Here is a 10,658-nt window from a genome sequence, read left to right as displayed (position 1 = left end):
AAATGAATGATTAAAGAGTTAGGATATGAACCAGGAATAGGAAGTGTCATAGAGGGTGAGGGAGTGAAGAGATTCAAAAAGGAGCCAATGTTCTGATGGGTCACATACCACCAAAGGGAGCATATGAATTGGGCCTGAGGAGCAGCCACTAAATTAGACATTCAGGAGGCTTCACAACAAGTGACTTTGGCAAACACAGTGTCAGTGACATGAACTCCAGCTCCCCAAAACCTGGGTCAGTGGTTCTCAAACTCTGGTGCCGAAGAATCCCTGACAGTTTATGAAAATGCAGATTCCTGGGGCTGCCTCCAGAAACTTGGATTCATAATGCTTGGGTTGGGGCCCAGAAACCTGAATTTTAAAAATTCTCCCTTCACTCAGGTGATTCTGATACAGTTGTTCACAAATTATATTTTGATAAACACTGCCCAGAAGACGGAAGCATTTTCTTTCCCACTTGCCCAGGTTCTAATTTCCTGCTAAGTGATCTACAACCTCTGTGGGAAGTCAACGCTGAATGATCAGCTTACCCTTCCTCCCCTACCCTCAGGGGTCTTGCCCCTCGGACCCCAGTGATATCATCAGGCCCTAATCAAATATATTAGTGTTAATCCTCAACTGAGGATATTTTTTCCATTGCTTTTCAGAGAGAGTGGAGGGAGGGGCCTTGGAGGAGAGAGAGAGAAACATTGATGTGAGAGACACACATTGACTGTTTCACTCTCACAACCCAGGTACATGCCCTTGACTGGGAATCGAACCCGAGACCCTTCGGTCTGCAGGACAATGCTGTAACTAACTGGCTAGGGCACTAATCATATTTTAATGCTACAATTAGAAAAACATTCATACCTATCACAGACACACACACACATGCGTGCATATGCATATCCAGAATAGGTGAGAAAGCCATCTATCCCAGAGATAAAGAAAATAAATATAAATACGTGTGACAAATCCAGTATGGGAAAAGGAGACTACAATAATACAAAAGGAAGCAATGCAAAAGTGCATCAAATACCACCAAAGAGAGCATATATGTGAGGTTCTTGACTAAGAGAAAATATAAATACATTGTATTGACGCTAAGGAACAAAGTACAAAGGAACACAGAGGAAGGAATGACAAATTCAGTTTGGAGGAGCTGGTGAAGGCATCCCTGAGAAGGTGATGTCTGAGATATTATCAGTAAGAGTTCGCTAGGCAGAGAAAAGGAAAAGAGAAACAGCAGTGTCAAAGTAGGGAGGCACAAAGGAGCCGTGTTTCCAAAACAGATAAGAAGTTTAGCAGGGCTGGAATACAGGAAGCCGGGTGGAGGGAGGTGGACGCAGATGGAATAACAATGAGCAAGGTTGGAAAGTTACTTTGGGCTGCCCTTTGAAGGGTCTTTGATGCATGCTAAGGGATTTGAACTTGATCCTCTGGAAGTGGAGAGCCCAGTGGGTTTTCAGAGGGGACTGCGTCTTCTGTGTTAGGGAGCCAAGGATATGACAGTGGGGAAGCTGGCAGGTCTCTTCCCCTCAGTCTGCTCAGCACCCTGTAGACAGGAAATGTCTAGTAGAGACAGACCCTGAGTTCACATGTTATTTGCAGATGCAGCTTTTGAGTTTGTTTCTTCTAAGCTGTGGAACCTGAAGACTATGGTTTGAGAAATAAACCATGGGGAGAAATAACACTCAAATGAAATAAAGAAGTATAACTTCTCCATCTCTAAACATGGATTTAAAATAATCACAAAAAACAAAGTTTCGTTTTTGCATGGTGGACTCGGGGAGGAGAATAAAAAATGACCAAAGAATAACAAAATAGAAAAAACAAGTGCTAGCTAGAGGAAAGAATATAAAAACAGGAAGTCCACAGGCAGCAATTCCCCCTGACCTCAATGGCAAGGCCCCAGGGGCCGATTCTCTGCAGGTCATGGGGGTGGGGAAGGGAAAGCTGAGGTACAGCTTTGGGCACTAGAACAGGGGATCAATGCCAGGAACTTCAGAAACCATTTCTATATGGGATGGAGGAGAGGTGGTCTCTTGGCTCCCTAATTGGGCTGAGGTGAAGTAGGAGGCAACAGCTAAATTCTGAGTCCTGTGTCTGGGTCTATGTCACTCTGGCCTAGGGCCTCTACCTCTGCAGCCTGTTTCCTCGTCTGGGACGTAGTGTGGTTGGCCAGGCCTCCATGCATGCAAAGCCAAGGGGCACATCAAAATCCAGCTGTGCACTCTGGCATGAGTGGTGACCAGGAAGAAAGAGTGCTTTATTTTTCTAATTTTCACCAGAACATTATTCTGCCAGCCAGACCCAGAGCCCACAGGGCCGTGAGCACTTAGAGGGGTGCTTTTTTCTCATCCATATATAGGAGCTCCATGGCCTTAACAGGGTTGGGGGTGGGGGTGCAGTAGACTGTGCCGGAATTATAGGCTGAGGCCACCCCTTGGAGAATCTTGGATGCCATGCGAAGGAACTTGGACTTGATCTTGAAGGAAATGGAGAGTCAGATATGCTTGAGCCCACTTGCCTCCCCCCATGCTCTTTCCCTGGCCCTGCTCAATGGACAGCCTCTGCTGCCACTGCCACCCACCTCCTAACACAGCAGCTGTCTCCGCCATCCTGGGCATGAGTGCTGGGCTTAGCATGACCTTTATGATGCCCACTCTGATAGGAGGCATTGAAACAGCTCTAGCACCTGTGTCCAAAGTGACCTGGACCCACTGAGGCTGGCCCCATAGCTGCCCGGAGGGCCAGATACATGCAGAAGTATGAGGAAGTAAATGCCCATGGGTTGAATTTTGACCAGCTTCACTTCCCCTTTCTTTCACTCTCACTGCCCTGGGATGAACTCCCCTCCCCATACAACTCTGCCTTTTGTTTCTTAGGGAACCTGGGCTAAGACAGAGGGTCCTCAGTAATAACTGATTCTGGCCATCCTTCTGCTGCGCCCTGGGATGAACTCCCCTCCCCATACAACTCTGCCTCTTATTTCTTAGGGAACCTGGGCTAAGACAGAGGTCCTTAGTAATAACTGATTCTGGCCATCCTTCTGCTGTCCCGGAGTGTGTTGGGACAAACTCATACTTGTCTGAGACATTTGGGCAGTAATATCAAGAGGGCATGGAGTCAAACAGACCAGGGCTCAAATCCCGGCTCATTGCTCACTAGCTATGTAGACTTGGGCAATGACTTGACTTCTCTAAGTCTTGGTTTCTACTGTGAGATGGAGATAATAAAACTTACTGCATGGAGTTGGTGATGGTTAAATGAAATGAGATGATGTTTGTATAATAGTTAGCAGATTTCTGGACACATAGGATGAATCAGACAATGCTGTTTTGTTCTAATGATAGGAAAAATGAAGAGTAGGCACCCAGGAGGCCTTTGAGTCAGCGCCTTGTAGCAACTGCAGAGGGACATCTGCGGCCTGTGGGAGGGGCCAGTCTGGAAAATATCCCAGACTAGATTCTGAGTGTGGAAGGGGACATGAACATTCATTCAGCCCCCTGCCCCTTGCCCCAGTCACTCATTTTATCTATAGGCCACACATGCCCACTCAGACACCCAATCAGATCTCAGCCCAGAAACCGTCCACCCCTCACCCACAAGTGCTGTTTCCACTGCTGCTCCTGTCCCCATTTCATTCTCAGAAAGGACAGGCTTCTTGCCTGGCTCATTTCCACTCTGGCCTTAGTCTTGGAGACTGAAGGTGACATTTGGCAGGGGGTGAGGCCCAGGGCAACCTAGGACAGAGACTGTCACTGCCCACAGCCTCAGCAGCCTGCGGAAGACTCTGATGCCAGCTCGGATGTCAGTGATTCAACCTCAAGGTCACTGTCACATGGGCACAGCAGGCTGCTGCTGGGGCCTGGGTTTACTTTTACTGCTCCACTTCTGAGTGGGAGCAGACCACTGGGGGCGGGGGGCCAGACTGGAGAGACAACAGGGAGGGGCTTCTACCTGTTCCTCATCCCCTGGGTCTCTACACCTGCCCTGTATCTGGAGCTGAGCCCTTAGGTCTGAGGCAACCGAGGTAAACTTGAAAATATGCTACTATAGGTCTCATAAGGGAAGGTTTGGTTTTGTTCTGTTTCATTTTGGATGATGGGGGAGCTTGTTTATGGAAGGAGCCAAAGAGAGAGAGAGATGACAGTTGGTACAGCAAAGGCCCACAGGAAACCCGGGAGGGGTTAAAGGCTGTGGAATCCAAGATACAGGTGAGGATTATAGTGTCTCTATGGATGGGACACCTCCACTCTCTGACGTTGGCAAGAGGATGTGAGGGCAGCAGACGTAAGTTTGTAGGAGGGAAACCGGAAGTTGAGGTATTTCATGCCAGGGCGTTCAATGTTCTCTGGGAACTAGAAGGCACAGCCACCTGCTGAGAGGGGAGCTGAAGTAAGGATGGAATTAGAGAGTAGTAGTGAAGATCCAGAATAGCCACCATGAGGAAGAAACAAGATGCTCTCTAGAGATATGGCTCAGAGGCACTGAAGATTGTAAATTTGTGATTTTCTCTTTAGCAGCATCCAGCTGTGCAGATCCAGGGATCCAGGGTCCAAGAGAGCAGAGGTGGTGTTAGTCCAGAGTCACTACCTATGAATGGGACTAAAGGGCATCATTATGGGAAGCATCTTGCCCAACGCTTGGAGTCTAAATAGTTTTAAAGCCCAGATCTTCCCTTGTTCCTCAAAAGATAAGTGGCTCAGAGATATTTTAGTTATCATCAGACGCTCCTATGCCCACCGTGCATGCTCTTGCCTTCTCCTCACCCCTAGAGTCAAGGGACTGGTCTTAGGGACAGCTCAGGTGCTACAGGGGTAGGTGGCCAGGCAGGTACCCTACCTCTCTGGCAATGATTGATCTCCCTGTGCTCAGGGTCCCAAAGACAGCACACAGCCAAGACAAGGTGGAACCTCTGATTCCCTGGGGTACACAGGATCTTTAAACCCTGGGGCCATAGGCTTAGATCTCTGCCCATCTATCAAAAACTGTTCATGAGATGTCACCCTGCCTTTTTTCCTAGGACCCAACATATGGACAAGAAATGCCACCCACCTTTCCTGGTGCCAAGGCCAACTTTATTAAAAGGGGCTGTTCTCAGAGGTTTTATTATCCTGACTCTGTGTTTCCACCAATTAGTTGTTTCCCCAAACTCCCCATTGTGGATGGGAAGAGCTAGGGACCAGTGTGACTTAGAAATATGTTTCCCGGAAGAGGATTTATTGGCAGAGCAACCAAATTGGTGCCGCTTATTGTCCTCACATATAAGATAGCTTAGTGCTAAGCCCTGGCCTACCTTTCTGAGATGCCATGAGCACAGAGATGTCAACCAAATGGCTTGGCCTTCCAGGAGAGGGATATGCCAAGTGTCTGACTTTTTTTTTTAAACCACTTTCAGTTTTGTTGATCCCCTTATATAAAAGGATAAAGGACCAAAAACCGATGACGATGACAACAACAAAAACAAGAAACCTCCACCTATCTTACATCTTTTATCTCCAGGTTCAACTATTCATCCCTTTTCATTTTGGCAGTTAAGACTTTGTTCTACAGTGATACTTGGTGTGTCGCCATCTCGTGGTGGAAGAGGGTAACTGCCTATTATGTTCTGGGATTGTATTCATTATTTCAATAAGTACTGTATTTGTTGAGGGTCCACTTTGCAACAGGCACTGTATAGTAATAGCAGTCATCTGTTTACATTAAAATAAGACTCTGCCTATGTGGTAGGAATATGCCCCTGGGATTGGTGGTAACTGCCATTCCAGACCTTGCGTAGCAGCTGCAACATAGGAATCCAATAGCCTTACCCCCGCCCCACCTCTCTCTTTGAGATTTCATCCAGAATCTTGGCTGCTGAGGGAGCCTGATGGAATAAGGATGCCTGGGGCTGCAGAATTCATTTCAGGTGCAACAAAGTGCGACCTTTTCCATCTGTGGTAATTTCCCATCCTTACACATCAGTGGCTCTCAGCCCTGGTTGCACATTAGCATCACCCACAGGCTTTTAGAAACAGTGAAGTCCAGATCTCACCCCCAGAGATTCTGATTTTATAGTTCAGGGGTGAGGTGTTGGTATTTTTAAAGCTCTTCGGGTGATTCTAATGTGCCATCAGGATTGAAAGATCCCGTACAAATTGGTAAGCATGGGTCAGACATCACCCTTTTAATTGCTATTGTAACTGGAAGAACGACTCCCTCACACACACCTCTCCCACTCCCCACACTCAGACAGAAATTGGGGAGCAGTATGGCCCCATCATCTAAGAATTTAATCTGTCTCTCACATTACAAGGAATAGTTTCCAAGTTTCCAGTGGTCTTTGAGAAGCTCACAGGCTCCTTTTCTGGTTCTTGTCCAGACTAAGGGAGCAGAGTCTGCAAGTAGAATGGGTGGGGAAAGAGCTGAGCAAAGGAACATGTCCGGTCGGAATGTAAAGTACAACTCCAAGGAGCAGCCTTGCAAAGTATGGGAAGTTATGGGGAAGAGAGGTTATTTTGTTTTCTTCTTAAGGGTATGAAGTTAGTCTATACTATCTCTGGGAATTAAAGTTTGTCATTGAGAGGCATGTGTGTGCATGTACCAACTCTTAGTCCATGGATACTTGGAAAAATAAAGAGGTCAAAATCTGGGGTCCCCACATCCCTCACAGCTTATCTGGCTCTGACGGACTTGGAGAACTCAAGTTCATCTTGAACCATTTGCTGAGACATTTTGGGTGAAATAATTAAGACTTGACTCAATGAACTTCTGGGGAGTTGGGTGGGGAGTGGGAGATTCTCCTGTGACAGACCAGTCCTCATAGGTGGATGCTGTCACAGAGCGGGGAGTTTTGGAGAGGGAGGCTGCCTCACCCAAAGGAAGCAGATATAAGGTCAAGGGAACATGTTTAGGTTCTGAAGAGCACCCTCTTAAAGAGATTCCTCCTGTGAAATGTTTAATTTCTTGGATGTTTTTCCAAGAAAAATGATACCTGGCTGCCATTTAAATTTTTCTCTCTGATATGGTATAACGTTAATTTTTCAACCTTTAGTAAAGTCTGATATATTTACTTGCATTTGATTGATAATTTTGTTGGGGAGAGAAGGGACGCATTTGCCTGCCTTCCCTGCACGTAGGCTATGACTCAGGAAGCAGCAGGATGCCGGTGTGGCCTGCCCATTGTTGACGGGATCATGGCCACGCAGAGCCCAGAGCCACCGGGAGAACAAAACTCACAGGGACAGAAGCCAGGAAAACTCAGACCTGAGGGGAGGGTGACAGCCCCTACGTCTCTCACAAATATAGAGGGAGGTGACCCTTGAGAAGGAAGGAAAGCTGTCATTTGGGTTCCACCATATATTCTTTCATTTCTGAGATGAAGGGAAAGAGAAAGGCAGGCGACTGAGAGGGCTGAGCGAGAGAGGTAATTTTTTCCTTATTAGTTTGGGGTAGCAGCAGGATGGTCAAGCAGACTTCCCATAGGTATGAGGACATGTGTGGTAAAGACAAGGTGAAAAATTGAAGTTGAGAGGTAAAAATTGTAGAATCTAAGCACTATGAAAAATTTCCAGATATAACAGGTTTTGGAGACATAGACAAGTCTTAACCCTTTATACTTCACATGAGGAAACTGAGACCCGGAGAGAGGCAAGGGTCACTGATGTCCCCAAGGCTACAGAGCTATTTGACCTGAGGTACTTGGCTCGACTCTACCTCTCCTGACTCCCAGAACAGGGCCTGTTTTTGTTTTTTCTTTTCCCAGGGGTCATCTTGAACCTAGTAATTTGAACATTGACTGTGGTGAACACATGAAGGCAATATGTGGGATGTTTTAGGGAACTCACCAACCCATATTCTTTCATTGGGTTTTATGGTGCCAATTGAAGGTACATTTTATTTTCGGTTTTCTAGAAATCTATTTTTGTTGTTTTGTTTTTCGTAGAGTAATTACCAATGTTTGTGCAGGCAGGGAGTTAAGTATCTGAGGCAGCACTCTCCCTTTTGTTTTCAGCGTACTCAGACTTTAGGACTGCACGGGCCAAGTGTATCGAATGGTTTCCATTTAAAAGGGAACTCGAGATTGAGCCAGAGAGCTTGGCTGCAGTCCCCATGCTAAGTGATTCCAATGGGGGCAGACCTAACCCTTTTGTTGAGGAGACATTTGCCCAGGACCAGGATTCTTAAAAGAAGAGACAAAGCAGGAAAGAGGCCCTGAAACATTCCAGGAACCAAATGAACCACCGCTTTTGAATGGGAATTGGCTACACTGGACAGACCGGGAAAGGGGAGTGTCTCTCTCTCTTTCTCTCTCTCTCTTTCGTCTTACAGAATGAATGCTCATATAGCCGTTTTGTCAACCTGGACTTGGGAGTTTGGGTTGGGATTTTTGCTGCTAGTCAGAGGGTCCAGCAAATAGAGACCTATATTGGCACTCAAGTATCTTTTTTTCTACATTAAATGAGAAGCCACCTCAAGTGGTGACTCACAGGCTTCCCGACAGCCTTGACAACGCTTGTTTTCTGAGGTTTGAGGTGCTAGCCCTTCCCATGATGCTCTGTTCTCCATGGATGAACCTCCCTTGTCCTTGTGGAGTTGGGATGACACAGAAAGTAGCTCTGGGGTGTGTTCAAACTTGCCCACACTTCCTGAGTGGCATGTTTATAGCAACAGGTCCTAAGCTGTGAGCTGGAGGAAGTGTCTGTGGTCTGGATCAGGTCACCCTGTGCCTGGGACCCTCGGAAAAGCTTGGAGACACCACGTTTGTTTATTCGGAGGCAGAAGGCCAAGAAAACACACTGAAAGGAACTCTGTCCCTTCACCATTGGAGTTGGCCAGACAAGGAAATTCTCTCTAACCTCAAGACCACACCGCATTTTAAAAGCCAACTGATTTCTTGCCCTCCTTGCCCTCGGTTCCAGTAAAATGTTCCAATTATTTGGACTGTTCTTCTCAAGGTATGATTACTTTTCTCTTTAATTCATCATTTTTTAAAAATGCAAAAGCCGTTTTTCCATAATTCACTGTCACTAGTATACCTCCATTCTCCACATGGCAGCCAGCATGATTTTTAAGAAGCAGATTCCTTTACAACCGTTTCTATGCCCCTGTCCTCTCACTGACTTCACTGTGCCCCCCCACCCCCCACCCAGCTCTTAGCTCTAGCTCAGTGGTTCTCAACCTTCTGGCCCTTTAAATACAGTTCCTCATGTTGTGACCCAACCATAAAATTATTTTCGTTGCTACTTCATAACTGTAATGTTGCTACTGTTATGAATCGTAATGTAAATATCTGATATGCAGGATGGTCTTAGGCGACCCCTGTGAAAGGGTCGTTCGACTGCCAAAGGGGTCGCGACCCACAGGTTGAGAACCGCTGCCTAGCTCTTCAGGTTCAGGAGACTGATAAAGATGGATTAGGCTACATACACACTTGAAACCATCACCCATCAATCATTGTTATTACTTTAAAAATTTACATACAATCAACTTCACTTTTGTTGTGTGTAGTCCTATGAGGTGTTACACATGCGTCAATTCTTGTTACCACCACCACAGCAGGACACAAAATGATTCCAATGCCCCGAAGAGCTCCCTGATGCTGCCCCTTTGTAATCAGTTCCTGTCCCCAAAGCCTGGCAACCACGGCTCTGTTCCTATAGTTTTGCCTTTTCCAGACTGTGACATGAAGTGAATCACACAGTAGCTAATCTTTTGAGACTGGCTTCTTCACACAGCATAATGTATTTGAGAGTCATCCAGTTGTTCTGTGCAGCAATAACCTATTCTTTTGATTGCTGAGTAGTATTCCATTATATCAATGTACCACAGTTGTTGTTTTTTAATCCATTTACTCATTGAAGAATATTTGAATAGTTTCTAGTTTGGGGAAATTATGAATAATGCTATTAAACATTAGTGTATAGGTTTTTGTGTGAACATAAGTTCTTACTTCTCACTAATAAATACCGACAGATGAGATTGCTAGATCAAATGGTATTCATATGTTTAACTTTGTAAGAAAATATCAAACTATTCTCCAGAGTGCCTGTCCTGTACCAGTCATGTGCAAGAGTTACAGTTGCTCCATACCTTTGTCAGCATTCATATTATCAGAATTTTTTATATTAGCCATTTTAATAGGTATGTAATGATATCTCATTCTAGCTATTAATTTGCATTTCCCTAAGGACTAATGATGTGAACAGCTGTTCATATGTTTATTTGCTATCTGTATATCTTCTTTTGGAGGTATGTATTCAAGTCTTTTGCACATTTTTATTTATTTTTAAAATATATTTTTATTGATTTCAGAGAGGAAGGAAGAGGGGGAGAGAGATAGAAACATCAATGATGAGAGAGAATCATTGATCAGCTGCCTCCTGCATGGCTCCTACTGGGATGGAGCCCGAAACCTGGGCATGTGCCCTGACAGAGAATTGAACCGTGACTTCCTGGTTCATAGGTCGGTACTCAACCACTGAGCCACATGGGCCAGCCTTTTACCCATTTTTAAAAATTAGGTTGTTTGTTTCTTTATTGTTGAGGTATGAATTTTTAAAAATATATTCTGGATGCAAGTCCTTTATTGGATATGTGATTTGCAAATACTTTCTTCCAGTCTGTGGCTTATCTTTTCATTCTCTTAAAAGTGTCTTTCACAATGAAAAAGTTTTTAATTCAATGAATTT

The sequence above is a fragment of the Myotis brandtii genome, unplaced genomic scaffold (genome assembly GCF_000412655.1).
Source record: "Myotis brandtii unplaced genomic scaffold, ASM41265v1 scaffold315, whole genome shotgun sequence".
NCBI classification, from domain to species: domain Eukaryota; kingdom Metazoa; phylum Chordata; class Mammalia; order Chiroptera; family Vespertilionidae; genus Myotis; species Myotis brandtii.
Note: the sequence above shows the minus strand (reverse complement) of the source record.